Source organism: Dermochelys coriacea, chromosome 17 (genome assembly GCF_009764565.3).
Source record: "Dermochelys coriacea isolate rDerCor1 chromosome 17, rDerCor1.pri.v4, whole genome shotgun sequence".
NCBI lineage: Eukaryota > Metazoa > Chordata > Testudines > Dermochelyidae > Dermochelys > Dermochelys coriacea.
This window is the reverse complement of record NC_050084.1, coordinates 21,129,610-21,149,168: the sequence shown is the minus strand read 5'-3', so window position 1 is coordinate 21,149,168 and position 19,559 is coordinate 21,129,610.

Genomic DNA, 19,559 nt, shown 5'->3' with positions numbered 1-19,559 from the left:
GCCCAGATTTAACCTTTTGCTCATAGGTCAGGTTTTCTAAATCTTTTATCATTTTTGTTGCTCTCTTCTGGAATAGAACTTCTGTCTCCCAGTTGCACTAAGCACTGTGTCAGCCTTACTTTCTCTCTGTAGAGTAGGTAATATTTTCTATTATAATGTGTCTGCATCATCAAAACAAAGAAAAAGTGTTTGTAGTTTCCATTTCACAGAACGTTTCGACATTTTGACTTTTTGTTCCAATTCAGAATGAAAACGAGTTTCTGAAACTTGTGTCCATTTCTCGAGAATGGAAATTCTGTTTTCCAATCAGCTCTAAACACGAGTTAGCCAATGTGAGTTAAGAACACACTTTTTTCCTAGTGAAGACAAGGCTCTAGGGTTGTGTGAGTGATGTACAGATTTACTATGTTCACTCAGCTCTAAATTTCATTCATGGTTTGGATCCTCTTCCCATGCTTGTTTTGTGTAGAGCTGGTTTGCTGATGTTCCTTGGTGCTGGCATATGGGGCTGTAGAACAACAGCTACATGCTTCCCTTAATTGTTTCCCTCCAATGTCTTGTCTCTTCCAGTACTGTCCATCGATGGGTGGCACCATGATGATTGATGACACATTGATGGTACCTAAGTCATACCAGGGACAAGTGTCAGGGTCAGTAGATTTCACCAGGGCTCTGAGTCTCCCTGCATGTGTGAGACATAAGGAGGCTCAGACTGATCATCCTCCCTGACTGTCTGAGTCATAGGTTCAGGAATGCGGAATGCATGGCTGATCTATGGAACGCACAGCGCTGCCCATGAGGATCCTGTCCATTTCCTGCCCCACCCATCTTCCACATATGGATGGCTTGATTCTGGCTCCGCCCTCGGACTCTCCACTCTCAGCCGGTGATGCTGTTAACTGGATGATGGAATGCAGATGGTGCCCTGATCATCAGAAGCTCCTTCTTTCATGATGTGATCTCCCTTCACCTCCTACAGATCCTCTTCCAGTTGAAGCCATGGACTGATCCAATCTACCTCTTACCCACTAGCCCAATCGTAAAACTGCCATCTGCAGTGACACCAACTAAGCTAAAATTACCAGTCCCATCAGTCCTGATGCTGTTTTCTTTGTAACCCTATCCACGCAGGGTCAAATTCCGCCACCCCCTTACTGGTGGTGAGGAGCCCCTCACTCCATGAACAACCCAGCCACGGTAAAGAGGCTACGGTCAGAACAGCAGTAGAATCTAGCCCTTGTTAGATGTGCTCTCTAGAGAATGTTCTAATTTTGATGACTAATTCTGTTTAGACTGCTGGCTGAACAATATCTAGTTAATTATCCTAGTTGTTGCTCTGTATCTAGATCAGCCATACAAAGAAGAAGTTAATTACCCAGAGGTCACAATGCCTATTTCTATGAAAGCCACGCTGGTCTTTTTATTTTTTAAATCAATTCTAAAGTATGCTTGGAGTAATCCTCTGTTAGGGAAAGTGTAATGCATATAATGAAATGCACTATGGATAGTCTAACAAGGGAATGATGGGTGTCGCAAGAGAACAAGACAGTAAACTTTAATGCCTGAAGTATATCCCTTATCTATTATGTTTATAAATTGGAACCATACTTTTAAAAAGCAGCCAAGGAAATTCATAGACAGACTTTGTTAGCTTCAACTTAAGGTTTCTAAGTAAGTCACTGCATCAGAACAATTACATTACCAGGATGTTGTGTCTTAAAAGTCTCGGTGTCACAAAAACTCAGTTCATCAGTTAAGATCACGCCTAGCTAAATTTGAACAGCAGTTCACCCATCTATCAAGATTTACATTCGTAGATCTCAAAGCACTTACAAAGGAAGGCAGGACAAAGTGAGAGTTTTGTGTCATATTTGTATGAATCTGGACCTACCATTATCTGTCACCGCAGTGCTGACATAATCAACAGTGTTGTGGTGATAGTGGATAGCTGCAAAATGGAAAATGTTCCTGAAAGGAAGAAATTTGGCGGGGGAAACTCCTACAGTTTTCTGAGAATCATCGACTTGCATAGTGGGGCACATGGAATAAGAAAACCACTATCATTCATCCCAGGAATCCCTGGTCAAAGGACAATAAACTGCTCAACTATGAGATAGATAGTGATGAAGAGTGGGAAGAGGAAGAACCAGGAAAGTCTCTCTCTCACAATGAAGGGAATGATAATGAGGAGGGAGGAGAAGATGAAGATGATGATGATGGCTTTTTTGTATAATGTATAATGCATGTATAATGGGATTTACAAACCGCACACTGAGCACAGGCAGATGGGACAAGAAAGTCACCCCCCCGTGCCCGTGCAGCTGCCAGAACTGCCGATTGAGGAGACATGCACTCACATCTGTGACCAATAAAGAATACAAGCCCAGGTGTACAGGACTGAGAACAGAGAGGGCAAAGGAGGTAGAGAGCCCTGAGATAGGAGTGGGTCAACAGTCTCACGCCCGGCTGTCTCAGAGAAACCAACAAGGAGACAAAAGGAGATTGTAAACTGTAGGGTTTAGGGGCTGATAGACTCAATGTAAGTTTTTATGGACTGGTCTAATGGCAGACAAATTGAAAGGGACCAATTAGGAAAAAGCTGTCCTTTAAAGGGGTCACCCACAGGAGACTGGTGACATGCTGGATGTAAACCAGACCCTGTGACTGTGTGACAGAAGGTAAGTGTTGTTATCCCCATTAAAGAGGGGAAGTGACTTGAACAAAATCATCCTGCAGGTCAACGGCAGGGAACCCAGGTATCCTGAGTCCAAAGGAAACACCCTTGTCACTAGGCCACGCTACCTCTTAAAGAATGGTGAGACAAAAGGACCAAATGTTTGACTTGAAATTCAGCATTAATTGTCCCACAAACAACCCAAACAGGACACTGCACAGGACAGTTCACAGGGCAACACTACACCCGACCGCTCCAGATCTCATTTATGTTGGCCAAATGGGCCATAAACCCACATCCATCGCTGCCAACTCTCACAATAAGCATCATTCTTCTTAAAGCCCCAGCTCCTGAAGCCATAGGAATATGTGAGAATCTCAGCTTTCATTTTTTTAAAAAAAAGTTTCTAGCCTTTTTGATTGCAGAGAAAGGTTTGGAAACATGACCCCAGTGTATCAGAAAGGTGCAAAGGCCAGAAGGCAAAGAAGAAGAACCCAACTGTATTGTCCTTTGAAAAACCTCATGACTTTCAAGCCAATCTCATTATTTTTTGAAGCCTGGCTCATGATTTTTGAATGTTTGGGGCTGGCGATACTGCACACCCCATATAGGGCGAAATCCACTTCTGGACTGAGGGAGTTGACACAAGGCCTGGGCCCCATTCCAATCCCATTGAAACTCTATTTTGAGGGTTTACCAACCCCTTAGACCTTCCTTGATTCCTGTCCAGGAGTGGGTCTCAACCATAGTGTTCAACAAATAGCCCTGGAATAAACAAAGACTCCATTAAAGAGTCCAAGGCCCAGGTCAGAAACTCTTCCACTAGTGAGCAGTTACTGGTTTTGCCCTCTGTATTATCTGTATTACCAAGGAGCCCCAGTCACAGACCAGGACCCCACTGTGCTAGGCGCGATCAGAAACAGCAGCAGTAGCAACCCATGAACCGTGCATAAGGTGCTTACTCTCATTGCCATGCCAGTAGCACCTAGAGGTTCTAACTGAGAGCAGGGCCCCATTGTGCCAGGTGCTGTGCAGACTCACAGTGAGAGACAGTCTCTGCCCCAAAGCTCTTACAGTGGAAATAGGCAAGAGAGACAAAGGGTCCTGGAACTGAAGCATAGACAGACTCAGGGTTTTTGAGTCCTTCACCACCAGCCCATCCTTGCTAGGGATCAGCTAGAGTACCTGGTTTTACAGCCTTCACTGAAAGCTACCAGCAGGACTGAAGGAGACAGCTTGGTGACAATGTGCACATGGGAGCTTTGTGTGTGGATTTCTGTGCATTCCTCCCAGAGGCCTCAATTCTTTCTTCCCTTCCCATCCCTTCTTCATCTCTCACCTCTCGATTACTCCTTCCCTTTGGCAGTAATAATTCCCTATCTGTTCCTGATGACAGCATCGAAGGCCCCTGCCTCCCACTCCCCCTCCACTGGAGGAGTCTCCCTGACCTTCTGCAGCTACATATGACACACTGCCTGTTGGAGGGACGCACATCGCAGCCCCCAGTGATCCATCTCAGGCAGTTTGCAGAGACCTCATTATCTGTCTCAGTGCTCTGATTTCAGGTCAGACTCTCACCTGCATCACCCACACATCACAAAGGCTACGGGATAAGGGGGTGTGGGTAGTGACTGGTACTGACAGAGTGACACAGGGGATATTCCATTCCACAAGCACATTGAAATCCAGATCAGGAGTCCCCTGTGACTGGGTCAGGTGAAACATTAGCTCCATGTATTAGTGTTAGATACATAGAATCCCACAAGGACTAGGGAGGAAAAGAACCTGGACTGGATTTCTCTGGCAACTTGGAATGGACTCTGGGTCCAACGCCAGGTGAGAAGGACTAAATTTTTCTGCCCTAGAACAGTGTTTCTCAGTGACTGGTCTGTGGACCGGTGCCGGTCCCTGAGATCTCCCGGGCACAGTTTAGAAAGGCAGCAAGCCGGTCCCTGGTATCAAAAAGATTGAGAAACACTGTCCTAGAAGACACATATGCTGTGTCCCATGTTTGCAATCTGCCTGCCTGTCAGGGTTTTAAGACACCTGTTGCACTGGACTCTAAGCATCCCGTGAACATTATTGATTCTGCTGCACTACATGATGCTCACTGGACTCCCAAAGTCCAGTCCCAGCATACCCTGGGCTCCATGTAAAATCTGGGGTGGCACCTCAGGGCTCTAGAGAGAACATTGCATGTGCATTGAGGTCATTTGTTCACAAAGCAAAGGAACATTTTCCTCAGTTAGGATTTGAGAGCTATTTGTTGACCAGGTTGTGATAGCTTTGCTTTCATAGTGAGGCAGTTTGTAAATTTAAATAGCCTCTGTTTGCTTAATATATCTGCTCTTTACTAGAACTGCAGTAAAGATCCATCCTCCAAATAGATGCTAAAAATCCAGAAGGGCCTTGTAATGGCACAGCACTCACCTCTCATGGCACTCACCTTTTGGTTGGGTGTGTCCGAGGTCTTTAAGTAGTCCTGGCCCTGGTTTCAGGCTGTACCCCCAGGGCTTCCTCCCTGCAGGCAACGATTTCACCCTCTTTGGTCTGTGTGGGCTCCAAATCTCCAGCTAGGCCTCTTAAAAGTTCAGTTCCCCTTCCGGGGCTTTATCTCTGTCTGGGAGTAGGTCACTTCTCCAGTTGCCTATATGGGGGAGAGATCCAGCCCTGCCCACTACTCCAGATCCCAGCCAAGAGACTAGAATTTCAGCCACATGCACTGTGTCTCTTTAACTAACTTCATTCAGTTCCCATGGCCACTTCTCCATGAAGCTAGACTTCCCTGATGCTTCACACTAACCTTAGGGCTCTTTTATGTTCAGGCCCAGCAGCCAACCAGGAGCTCTTTCTCGCTCCCCCTGTCCCTGCTAGTACTGACCTGTCCATGGTGCTGCCGTACCCTTCAGCCAGACAGGAGCACCATGTGCACTCCTCTGGCTCCAGCAAGAAATTGCCTTTCTGCTGCAGCTCCTTTTATATGGCCCTCCTAGGCCCTGATTGGCTGCTTTCCCTGCAGCCGCTCTAGGCTATTTGGAGCTCTTCTCCACTGCTTCTTTCCTGGTGTGGCAGGATCCAGAGGCCTCCAGCAGGGTAGCTCTGAGCCTACTCCACCCCATCACAGGCCTTTAGTAGGCTCAATTCTCAACTCAGAAGAAACTCTCTGGAGTTGTGGGTTCAGGTTCTACAGTATTACCCGTGAGATGGGTTTGGTGGAATCTCATACTACTTTCTGCACATGGGCTAAGGTGCATCAGCAGAGCTCTGGCTGCGGGGACTTGGGGACTAGGTGAGTAGGGGAGCAGCAGGTCAGCTTTGAAGGGCATTAACAAACCTTGGCAGGGCAGTGGGGAGGAAGGTTAGCACTGGAATAGCAGGGGGACTGTGGGTCAGGATTGAGGGGCATTATCAGGGACTGCTGTGTGAGAAGTTTTCACACCATCAGCCCTTGATTTAGTAGTGCAATTACTTCCTCTGTTTCCTAAATGCTAAATATATGCTCTGAAAAATGAAATAGCGTAAACAAGGAAACCATGGAGACTAAAGGCTAACTGAGCCACTGCTATAACTCTCCACAATTCTGTGATGTGTTCTGTGTAAGGGCAGAATTGCTGTTAGTGGTTTTCTCTAATTCCAGATGCTGATGTGAAAATCACAGCTGTTGTTCTTAAATAGGAGTTAAAAATCCAACCATCCCAGTGGCTATTTGGCTGGTTTGTGCAACACCCACTGCTCGCTCCCCTGGCACTGAAATGACACTGCGCCCCGAAGAAAAATTATCAATCAAAGTCCAGAGATACAGCAGGAAATGAAACACAAGAGCCCTCCTGTGTTATAAATGGGAGGGAATTTAGAGCTCACGGAAGCTAGTGAATCTAGTGAAAAGTTCATGCTTACTTCTTGTTTATTTATTTTCCATGTCCTGGTATCCATATTGGCTCCCACATGGTGTCAGATGGGTGCAGGGTGCTGGTATCTCTTTGCCTCAGATTCTCATCTGTAAAATGGGTAGCACTGAATTGTGAAATGCTTGGTTACTATGGAAATGAGGGCCATGTGTAACTAGTTGAGTTAACTACAGTAAGTTAGACTAGCTCTACAGCTGGTGGCAAAACAAAGGGGAGGAAATTTCATGCAAGTTTCTCCTGATTTGTTTTCAAATGTCAAAATTTCATCAAAATTTCAAAATCTTCAAAATTTCAACCAACTCTGGTGTTTAGCCCTGTCCGAGGCCATTCTCAAGTCTCAGCTTAGACACAGGTTAGCCAAGCTAGACAGATTTAGCTGTTGTAAGTGGAGCTGGTCAGGAAATGTATTTTATTTTCCTTCCAAAATTTTGGAGAATACAAAAATGTTTCATTTTCATCACATTTTTGTTTAGTTTTTGTCAATAAACCCAAAGCCCTGAAAAATGAAAATGTGTTTGTTTTTGATAACAGAAGAATAATTTTTGAGATAGTCATAGATTCACAGATTCCAAAGCCAGAAGGAACCATTGTGATCATCTAGTCTGATCTCCTGTGTAACACAGGCCAAAGAACTGCCCAAGAATAATTCATAGAACAGAACTTATAGAAAAACAGCCAAATATATTTGACAACCAAAGACTGAAAAATGTCAGATTTGGGAGCTTGTTTTTTTCCCTAAAAATCTGAAAAACTCTGACAAAAAAAGGGACATTTTCTTGCACATGTTTCACCCAAAGGGCATTTTTCATTGAAAAAAAGTTTTCAATGAGGAATTTTGGATGAGCTTTGTGTTTTCCTTTTCCTCCCAAGCCAGTCCTTCCACGCCCACAACCATTTCAGTGGCTCTCTCGAGAAACCCCGTCACTGGAGGTTTTTAAGAACAGGTTGGACAAACAACTGGCAGGGATGGTCTAGGTTTACTTGGTCCCGTCTCAGTGCAGGGGGTTGGTCTAGGTGACCTCTCAAGGTCCCTTCCAGCCCTAGATTTCTAGGATTCCCCTACTTTTGTGTCATCATGGTCTCCAGCACTGAAAGGGCTATTGCAGGTGCACTCTCCATGCTGAGAGACAATGGCTTTCCTGTTCCCATGCCCAATGTGTCTGCATGCACAGCCGCCAGACTGCATTAGCCTTTTGCCTCGGCTAATGCCATGTCTCATTCCCTGCCCTTTGCCCTAAGGATGCTGAATCTAGTTGGCCGTGAAGCAAGCCCTATTGATATCTATGGTGCCAATTACTCAGGCCACTCTCCCGATTCCATTTGTAGTTCTCCCCGAACACCTTCTGTTTGGCCACTATCTTCATGGCGGTGCCCAGAGCTGACTGCCCTATTCCAAGACAGTGCCTGCAACCCTGCAAAGTGATACAAGACCATCCAGGAGAGCCAGCAGGGACACCACAGGAGACTGTGAAGAGGCAGCATTATAAACTGCAAGTTGGAAGACTTGGGTTCTATTCCTGGCTCTGCTGTATTACCCTGGACCAGACATTTCCCGTCTCTGTGCCTCAGTTTCCCCTCCTACCCTTTGTCTATTTAGACTGTAAACTCTTTGGGGCAGGGAACATCTCTTACAATATTTCTGTACAGCACCTAGCACCAGGGGTCCTTGATCTCAGTTGGGTCCTCTCGGTGCTACCATGTTATGACTACTAAGTGAGCTCCTGGCATCCAGGTGAGAATGCTGACAGATTCCTTCTGCTGCTTGCATTAGGAATGGAGCTGCTTCAAGCCACAAAAATGCTCCTTCCTGCTAGGGTGTGTGTGAGAGAGAAATAAAAGGCTCTTTCCAATAAGGAAATTAAATTGTACTCTCAAATGTACAGGATCTTCCTTTTTGTTCTGATGATAATGACTCAAGCTCTTGCTGGCAGTTCTATTACTGCAGAAATAAGTACCAGTGTTGGAAGCACTTTTGGAAAACATGCCGTTCATTTTAAAGCTGTTACAATTTGCATTTAATTCTTCCATTAGCTCATTTATTTATGCGGCTCAGCTCCTAATCCTTTGCTGGAATTGCAGATGTGGCCCATGCTGAGTGGCCAGGAGTGTGTGCGGACAGGCTCCCGGACTGTATCATAACACCGCATGGGGACGAGCCGCTCCTGATTTTCACGGGTGATAAGATCGGTTCTGTCCAGCAGCAACAAATCTCTGCTCAGACTCATCTCTGCCTTTACAAAGTTTGCTCTTATCTCCCTGGGCTGAGTTCTGGACTGAATGACCCTAGAGTACTCAGACATTAAAGGTTAACATTGGTGCATTTCCCTTATCCCCTTCCTCCTTGTCATGCCCAGCCTGTGCTAGTGTAACCCACACACCTTCTGGGTGTGGTGTTGTGTCCCATTTAGTGGCACTGAGACCACTTAGAGAGAGACAGAGAAAACAAGTCTGCTCTACAGCCTTAGCTAACAGTCAGCTGGTTTTTAGCTCATGCAGTAGAGGCTTGTGAACTAAGCTTCAGAGATCCCCGGTTCAATCCTGCCTGCCAACGACTGGGGTCTGTCGGCGTTACAAGTAGGGGCTAGTCCAGGATTTCAACTGGGAAGTCTCTGAAGCTTGGGATGCACTTCCTCAGCTAGGGGAAGTATGTAACCCACACACCTCCTGAGTGTGGTGTTTTGTCCCATCTAGTGGCACCGAGACCACTTAGAGAGAAAATGAGAGAGAAATAAAAGCCTATGCCCAAATAAATCTGTTAGCCTTTAAGGTGCTACCGGACTCCTCTTTGTTTTTGTAGATACAGACTAACATGGCTACCCCTCTGATACAAAGATAAAATGAGTCTGGGACATGCTTCAGAGTCTTCCCAGTTGAAATCCTGGACAAACCCCTAGTTTCAGAGTAGCAGCCGTGTTAGTCTGTATTCGCAAAAAGAAAAGGATCCGATGAAGTGAGCTGTAGCTCACGAAAGCTTATACTCAAATAAATTTGTTAGTCTCTAAGGTGCCACAAGTACTCCTTTTCTTTTTGCAAACCCCTAGTTGTAACACTGACAGACCCTGGTTGTCGGCAGGCGGGATCGAACCTGGGACCTCAGGAGCTTGGTGCATGAGCCTCTACTGCATGAACTAAAAACTGGCTGTTAGCTAAGGCCCTAGAGCGAACTCATTTAACTCTCTCTAAAAGAAAAGGAGTACTTGTGGCACCTTAGAGACTAACAAATTTATTTGAGCATAAGCTTTCGTGAGCTACAGCTCACTTCATCGGATGCATTCAGTAGAAAATACAGTGGGGAGATTTATATACACACACAGAGAACATGAAACAATGGGTTTTATACACACTGTAAGGAGAGTGATCACTTAAGATGAGCCATCACCAGCGGGGTGGGGGGGGGGGGACAGAAGGAGGAAAACCTTTCATGCTGACAAGCAAGGTAGGCTATTTCCAGCAGTTAACAAGAACATCTGAGGAACAGTGGGAGGTGGGGTGGGGGGGAGAAATAACATGGGGAAATAGTTTTACTTTGTGTAATGACCCATCCACTCCCAGTCTCTATTCAAGCCTAAGTTAATTGTATCCAGTTTGCAAATTAATTCCAATTCAGCAGTCTCTCGTTGGAGTCTGTTTTTGAAGTTTTTTTGTTGAAGGATAGCCACCCTGAGGTCTGTAATCGAGTGACCGGAGAGATTGAAGTGTTCTCCGACTGCTTTTTGAATGTTAGAATTCTGGATGTCTGGTTTGTGTCCATTTATTCTTTTTCGTAGAGACTGTCCAGTTTGACCAATGTACATGGCAGAGGGGCATTGCTGGCACATGATGGCATATATCACATTGGTAGATGCGCAGGTGAACGAGCCTCTGATAGTGTGGCTGATGTGATTAGGCCCTATGATGGTGTCCCCTGAATAGATATGTGGACAGAGTTGGCAACGGGCTTTGTTGCAAGGCTAGGTTCCTGGGTTAGCGGTTCTGTTGTGTGATGTGTGGTTGCTGTTGATTATTTGCTTCAGGTTGGGGGGCTGTCTGTAAGCAAGGACTGGCCTGTCTCCCAAGATCTGTGAGAGTGATGGGTCGTCCTGCAGGATAGGTTGTAGATCCTTGATGATGCATTGGAGAGGTTTTAGTTGGGGGCTGAAGATGATGGTTAGTGGCGTTCTGTTATTTTCTTTGTTGGGCCTGTCCTGTAGTAGGTGACTTCTGGGTACTCTTCTGGCTCTGTCAATCTATTTCTTCACTTCAGCAAGTGGGTATTGTAGTTGTAAGAATGCATGATAGAGATCTTGTAGATGTTTGTCTCTGTCTGAGGGGTTGTAGCAAATGCGGTTGTATCATAGAGCTTGGCAGTAGATAATGGATTGTGTGGTGTGATCTGGATGAAAGCTAGAGGCATGTAGGTAGGAATAGCGGTCAGTAGGTTTCCGATATAGGGTGGTGTTTATGTGACCATCACTTATTAGCACCGTAGTGTCCAGGAAGTGGATCTCTTGTGTGGACTGGTCCAGGCTGAGGTTGATGGTGGGATGGAAATTGTTGAAATCCTGGTGGAATTCCTCAAGGGCTTCTTTTCTATGGGTCCAGATGATGAAGATGTCATCAATGTAGCGCAAGTAGAGTAGGGGCATTAGGGGACGAGAGCTGAGGAAGTTGTTGTTCTAAGTCAGGCATAAAAATGTTGGCATACTGTGGGGCCATGTGGGTACCCATCGCAGTGCCGCTAATTTGAAGGTATACATTGTCCCCAAATGTGAAATAGTTATGGGTGAGGACAAAGTCACAAAGTTCAGCCACCAGGTTAGCTGTGACATTATCGAGGATACTGTTCCCGACGGCTTGTAGTCCATCTTTGTGTGGAATGTTGGTGTAGAGGGTTTCTACATCCATAGTGGCCAGGATGGTGTTTTTAGGAAGATCACCAATGGACTGTAGTTTCCTCAGGAAGTCAGTGGTGTCTCGAAGATAGCTGGGAGTGCTGGTAGCGTAGGGCCTGAGGAGGGAGTCTACATAGCCAGACAATCCTGCTGTCAGGATGCCAATGCCTGAGATGATGGGGCATCCAGGATTTCCAGGTTTATGGATCTTGGGTAGCAGATAGAATACCCCAGGTCAGGGTTCCAGGGGTGTGTCTGTGTGGATTTGTTCTTGTGCTTTTTCAGGGAGTTTCTTGAGCAAATGCTATAGTTTCTTTTGGTAACCCTCAGTGGGATCAGAGGGTAATGGCTTGTAGAAAGTGATATTGGAGAGCTGCCTAGTAGCCTCTTGTTCATACTCCGACCTATTCATGCTGACAACAGCACCTCCTTTGTCAGCCTTTTTGATTATGTGTCAGAGTTGTTTCTGAGGCTGTGGATGGCATTGTGTTCTGCACGGCTGAGGTTATGGGGCAAGTGATGCTGCTTTTCCACAATTTCAGCCTGTGCACGTCGGCGGAAGCACTCTATGCAGAAGTCCAGTCTGCTGTTTCGGCCTTCAGGAGGAGTCCACCCAGAATCCTTCTTTTTGTAGTGTTGGTAGGAAGGTCTCTGTGGGTTAATATGTTGGTCAGAGGTGTGTTGGAAATATTCCTTGAGTTGGAGACATCGAAAATAGGATTCTAGGTCACCACAGAACTGTATCATGTTCGTGGGGGTGGAGGGCCAAAAGGAGAGACCCCGAGATAGAACAGATTCTTCTGCTGGGTTAAGAGTATAGTTGGATAGAGTAACAATATTGCTGGGTGGGTTATGGGAACCACTGTTGTGGCCCCTTGTGGCATGTAGTAGTTTAACTCTCTGTCTAAGTGGTCTCGGTGCCACTAGATGGGACACAACACCGCACCCAGAAGGTGTGTGGGTTACACTAGCAGCAGCCAATAACTAGAAACACAGACCTACATATGTGAATAGAGTGATCTCAGATTGTGAGTCAGGAGCTGTCTTGTTTGTTATGGAAGCCCAGCATCAGACACAGTGGGTCCTGACTGGGGACCTCAGACAATACTGCAAATCTAATAATAAAATATTAACAAATAATACTAATAATGGGTGATTAATAATTCACAATTAATTAATAGCAATTAATAACCCATAACTAATTAACAACAATTCACACTTAATATTAAGTATGAGGAATTAATTAATCAAAATTAATAATTATTCACAATTCATATTAAGTGTGGCTAAAGAATAATTCATATGCTGCCATCATTAGCAATTATTGATTGAGTAATTAATTATTTATTAATTAGTATTATGTAATATGAAAAATGTTACCACCTCTACTCAGGAACTATTTCAATTATTATTATTGCTTAATTATTAAATTATTGTGCCTCTTTAGAGCTGACCAGAATTTTTTTTAGTAGAAAAATCCAGTTAAGTCAACGTCAAAATGTCTTGTGGAAAGAGCTTGACTTTAACGCCCTCTTTTAGCCCCCGCCCCACGTATTGAAATGAAAATAAAATCTTTGTTTGAATGTTTTCATCGAGAAAAGGAAATTTCCCACCCAGAATCTTAAACGAAACACGTTCTTTTGAAACTTTTCGTGGAAGTGACCTGAGCCATTTTCACCTGCTCTACTTCTGAGCTGGACCTGCTACAGTGACACCTGTCGATCAAGAGGAGCCACACTGAAACTGGACGCAATTAGACGGGTGTTACTGTCTCATTGTCTCATTGCCTCATTGCGCTCCCCGCCCGCCCGCCCCTGCCTGCTGTCACGTGCTTGATGCTTAGGGAATGTCTACGCGGCAGTGGCACAGCCACGGTGGATGGGAGAATTTTTCCAGCGGCCTTGCTGCATCTACACTGAGGTTTAGATCAGCCTAATTATGTTGCCTAGGGAGCAGAATTTTTCACAGCTCTGTGCGATGTAGCTAAGCTGACCTAACTTTTAGGTGTAGGCCAGGCCTTGGATTGTAAGCTGTTTGGGGCAGAAAGCGTCTCTTTATTCTGTGTTTGCACAGCACCTAGCACCATGGGTCCCGGTCCATGACTTGGGCTCCTAGAACCTGCTGTAATACAAATAATAAATCATCCTAATGAGAACAGAGAGCAGAGTTAGTGGCTCCAGGCATCACTAACTGTTCTGTGGACAATACGCTTGCTGTCCAACCCCTCTCCCCACATGGGGCTCCCAGAACATTTGGTTACAGTGCTACAGGGGGCAGCTGACCCCCACGCCATGTGAGCAGACAGAAGTCCCTCTGCCTGCTTTGGTCTGGTGCAGGAGGCTGTTCCCCAGCCCGAGGAGGGTTGGCCAGCTGGAGGAAATGGACAATCTCTGAAGCTTCATTCTAGCTGAACCTTCAGCTGCCTGTGACCCACCTAGAATTGACCATAGAACATGGTGGCCCAGCCCAAGTCAGACATAGAGCCCACCCCCTTCTGTGCCCACCCATTCCCTTCCTGCCCTTTCCCCTCTTTACCCATCGCAGCCCTGCTCCTCGCTGGGCCTGAGAAGATGAAGCATTGACCAGGAGCCAACAGCGGAAGGGTAAATGGCCCATTATCTTGATTAACGGTGCAGACTGGAAAAATGGAAAGTGCTGTGGCTTGCAATATTTCACCCTCTCCCCTTGCCTGCTACCCACTGGCCTGTAGGATGAGAAGTGTGGGGGAGGAAGGGGCTGCCTGAATCCCACTCCCCACGTGCTCCCTTTTCATTCTCTCTCCTCCCACCAACTATTAAAACTTGTACCGAGGACAGCCTCAGTCCCTGCCACGCTGGAATCTCCCTATTAATAACATGTTTTGCGCAGCACTCGGGCAGATTTATGCTATGCAATAACTGGGACAGGAAAGAGGGCCCCGGCTGGTATTTTTTGGAGCGTGGTGGCTGGAAGTAATTGGAGACTTTCAATATTGATCCATCCAATTTCAATCAGATGCCTTCTGCTCAGCACCCGAATAAATAGTACCGTTTATTAAGACTTTTCATTTTGCTGGGGGAAGTAACCTTATTGTTTGAGGGATGTAATCCCACAACAGATGCAGAATTTCAATCGAGGTTTTTGCTGAGTGGTTTCTACCTTCCCTGCATCTTTATTACACCTGCAGCTGCCATCTCCTGGATGCATCTTTTCTGTTTAACCCCTCCCCACCCACCCCAGAATAACATGCCTGGTGATTTCTTTTAGAATAGATCCCCCAAGCACTGAGAAGGGTCCTACAGCTTACAGGTATCCTGACTGCAAAGACATCTCCAGTCTCGGGAGTATGGAGTGTCTGGGCTGTGCCATAGTTTCGCCCTAAAGGGTTAATGAGTACTACCAATGTCAGTGTAGTGAGGTCAAAGTCACATAGCTACAGCCACTGCTGTTACCAGTGAGGGTAATGATAATAACACCTAGCTGGGGAAACTGAGGCATGGAGGCGACATGAGTTGACCACAGTCACCCAGCAGACCAGTAGCAGAGCCGGGACTAGAGCCCAGTGAAGTGTTCTAGCCACTAGGCCACAGGATCTGGAGACATCACCACCCAAAGCACGAAACCTGACCACTTGAGTTAACAAAAAAAGCCCCTTTTTGTCTTTGAGCAACTTCTCTAGCTCCCTTGCTAGAAGCTTATTGTTGTTATGTATTTTCCCATAACAGCCTCAACTGAGATTGGGACTCCATAGCGCTGGGTGCTACATATAGAGACCCAGACAAGCTTGCCATCTAAACAGAAAAGACAGACAAAAGGTTAGAGGGGAAACTGAGGCACAGAGTGGGGAAGGAGCTTGGTCAAAAGTCACCCAGCAGGGTGAGAGTTGAGCCAGGAATAGAACTCAGGTCCCCAGCCAGTGTCCAACCCACTAGGCAATGCTACCTCTTGTGCTTTTAGTGCTGAAGTCCTGGGTCTAATCTAGTGCCGGCTGTTGTTGTCACTGAGAATGGCCACTAGAGGACGACACAATTGCATGGACCAGGCCAGCATGGCATCGAAAGGCTGAATCTCCTGAGCCATGTGCACGCCAAGAGGGTGTATTCCAATTGCATGAGTCCCTGTGAAAGCTGGCCCAGGAACTGCGTGATATGGGGCCAGTTCCATTTTTGTCCCGGCTGGAAGCAAGATGTGCTGAGATGCAGTGAACTTTGCAAGGGAATGGTAGCCAGGGCCTGAATGGCCACAGTACATGGAGCGTTTTGCCTTTTCCCCAGCTGAAATCCGCCCTTTGTCTGCAACAAGTGGACGTCATTAACATCTATTTTTTGGCCTGTGGGGACAAAATGGTGGTCAGGGAGAAGAGTGGACCAGCTCCCGGAGGACAGGTGCCCACCTGGGACAAAAAGAAATCCCCCCCACCAAGAATGCACGTGGTGGTACCCATCGGGAATATATGGTCCTCTCACCCGAAAGATGGGTGGGAGAGTGGGGAAGCTGCCGTGTGGGGAACCCCCGCTGCCCCTGGGGTTCAGCCGAGATTCCCACCGCATTTGCAAAGCTGATGAATGGCTCTTTGGCACCCATCCCAGCAAGCCCTTTCCCTCTGCGGCCTTCCCCCTAGGGACAGTGAGTCCTATCCTCAGCGGGGGTAAACCAGCACTGATTCCAATGGAGCTGCACCAATTTACACCAGCCCAGGAACTGACCCCGAATATCACTGGGTCCAATGCAGAGTAGCGGCGGCAGCTGCGCGGAGCCAGGCCCCCACTCGATTAGCAGCTTCGCAGCCGGCTGTAAAACACCAACAGCCTCGTAATTTATATGGCAGGTTTCATTCCTTTCCTTCTCCAAAGACTTGTTCAATAAATTACTGCTTTATGGCTTCCAAAGTGCTCTGCGGAGCGCAGAACGAGGGGTAAAGCGAGCCCGGCCCGCCAGCGTGCCGGCGAGCAGCTACTGCCACGCGCAGCCCCGCAGGAGCTACTGCTCAAGCCAGGAAGCCCGCGCCAAGGCAAGTGCAATAGAGTAACACCCAGGGGTGCGGAGCAAGACCGGGGTCCCTTGGTGCTAGGCGCAGGCCCATCCAGAGGAATTTGGGGCCCCGGTACATCATGTTTTCTGGGGCTCCCCCCCTCCCATTTCTCTTTATTTACACAGATGTTTTGGAGGCAATTGGTGCCCCCCCCGCCCACCTGTCAGCCGGTGAGAAACAGTCTCTGTTCCAGATTGCTCACAGTCTCTAGAGAAGAGGTGGGCAAAGGGCGGGAGGGGAAAGTGACTTACCCCAGGCTAGCCAGCAAATCAGTAGCAGAGACTAGAACTAGTTAGTAACTAGAACCCAGGTCTCTGGAGGGCCAGTCACTGCCCCATCCATAAGGCCACACTGTCTGTACAATCTCACCCAATGCATTCCCTTCAGAAGTATTAGTGATGCCCCTTCCTCCCCCCGCCAATTAATCCTAAAATGCCACCCCAAGCACAGCTGACATGTAGGGAGTGGGGGAGGGGGTTCCAGGGCAGCCAAAATCTCAGACAGGAAGCACACTGCCCCCTGCAGGCAGCAAAGACCATACAAGACAGATGCTTTCAGTGCCAAGGATGCTGCAGCCTCAGTGTACCATAGAGCAGGCTGGGGCATCTGTAAGGCAGTGTGTCGGTCTCTACACGGGGATCTCTCCGCAATGCAGATTGGTCTTTACATGGGGATCTCTCCTCACCTCTCTGGTTGGCCTGGAAAGTGCCCAGCAAACTTTTGGGTGCAGTCAAAAGAATGAATTCCAAAGCACGAGTAAAAAGAGAACAAGAAAACTAGCCATTGCTGGGTCCCAGGCTGCTGGGGAGCAGCTGAAACCAAAGCACTGAGACTTAGGAGCCAGGCCCATTGCCAGGAGCTTTCTTGACCACATCTGCATGTGAGGCACTCACTGAAGGGAATTTGTCCCTGGAATGGCTCTGAGGCTGGGGTGGAGTGGGAGGAAGCAGTTTCCTCCTCTGTTGTTCAGGAGTAGCCAGGAGCCAACTTAGTTCCTGATATAAGTTAGAGCAGCCCTGGGGTTACTCTGGAGCACTGCAGGTCTGTCCTGGCCACACTCCCTCCTTCCTTGGGCCTACTCTGCTTAGCCCCACTCTGGAATGCCCTCTGCATGCTCCAGGGTGAGGGGCACTTATAGGAAGGCCAGCCAGGGACCTGCAGAGCTAAAAGCAATTCAGTTACCATAACTGGAAGGCTAAGCCACTAACTAAGACAAAAGGAGTACGTGAACCCACCCAGAAGATTTGTGGAGTATTGTTTTGGGTGGGTGGGTGGGTGGGTGGAGGCAAGAAGACAGAATGGATGAAAACTGGGTAAGATGGAGAGACAGAAAAGGAAGTCAGAGAGGAAGAAAAGAGTGCTGTGAGCAAAACAAGCTGGTTCCTGTTGTGTGATCTTTCTGTGTTCAGAGACACGGGACTTTGTACAGTCTTTGTAAATAAAAAAAATGCGTCTCAGAAATACCTATCACTCATTTCTACCCCATCTGGAACGTCCCCAGGGCCCCAAACTTTGACTAGCTGCTCAGGTCGACAAGGGCATCAATACATTTCCATTTATGTGCATGGTGCTATACAAAACAAACCCAGACAGAGTTCCTGCCCCCCAAGAGTGTATAGAGAAAGAGGTTTTTAGACATACACACACACATCCATGCATGCATATGCATGTGAACACTCTCCTTTGCACTCATGCATACACATGCATTCCCAAACACACACACTCATGCAGACACACACCTACTCATATACACACACACACATTCACAATCACTCAGGCAGGTGGCACACACTTGGGCACACCCCACATCACATGAATATGCATGTGTGACTCTAACAGCATCCCAGTGCAAGAGAGTAAGGGGTTTGCTGTTATCTGGTAGTGAGTACAGCTGGCCTTACCCATTCAGTGGACCCCAATTTATTAATGTCATAAACTGTATCCGAGATGTGTCATGTATTCTATCATCAGAAAACTAATAACTCGCGGATCATTGGTGTGCCTGTGTGGTGTGGTTACAGAAAATGCCCAAGGGATCATACAAATTTGAGGGAAATGTGGAACTAAAACTTGTTTAACAGACAAGTCTGGGAAGTGGGTAAACAGGTTTCTCCCAGCCAAAGGACAAACCATCAGTGTCAATTAGCAGTCACAAGTCAAATGGCCATTCATTTGCATCAGCGAGGGCCAGGACAGATTAATTTGCATTTTAGCAAACACCAGCAGGGGAAGAAACCAACATGGAATTTCCTTCACCAACAGACTCCATGTCTCCATCCTCACACCTTGAATGAACTTAGCTTTGGGGGTAATTTGCAGAAGAATCTATTGCAAAGGCTCATCAAACAGTAACAGAAGGGGCAAAGAATCCCAAGATATCATTCACCTGAGAACACCAGAAAGTGAGCACTTTGGACTTTGTGGGAAATCCTGATTAGATGGGTGGTCAGCTGTGGTGCTGGCAGGTAGATTGATAAGGAAACTACCTTGAACAAAGGCCTACAGCCTTCTTGAGTTAAGTCTTAACCACTAGAAAGTGTTTTTTACTTTGATTTGCTTGTAACCATTTCTAACTCTACCCTTTGTACTTGAATTCACTTAAAATCTCTCTATTTTTTAAACATACTTGTTTTACTTTTCACCTCAGCCAACCCCATGCTCTGTTTGAGCTGAAATGATTGCTGACTCCAGTTAAAATGATAAGCTGTGCAGTTTGTCTCTTTGGAGGAGCAAACAAACCTTATTATTCCTCTGAGATTGGAGATTGCAGAGCACTCGGTTTTGAGACAATTCGGGACTGGACGGTGTTGGGGTCATTTGCCAAGTGGAACCAAGGCTGGTGGAGGCCAGCGTGTGGCTGGATGTAGCGAGCAGGCGGCTGGAGTCACAGCTGTTGTTCCTGGGTAGCTTATCGTACAGACACTTAGGGCATGCTTGTTTGCTGGCTGGAAGCATCCGGACAAGGGAGCTACAGCAGCAGGTGACACAACCCCTGACTGATCTGGATTGCACCCAGAATGTGAGAGCATGCACACACAGTGGTGCACACATGCCCTTCACACACACTCGTGCAGGTACACACATTTTAAACCATT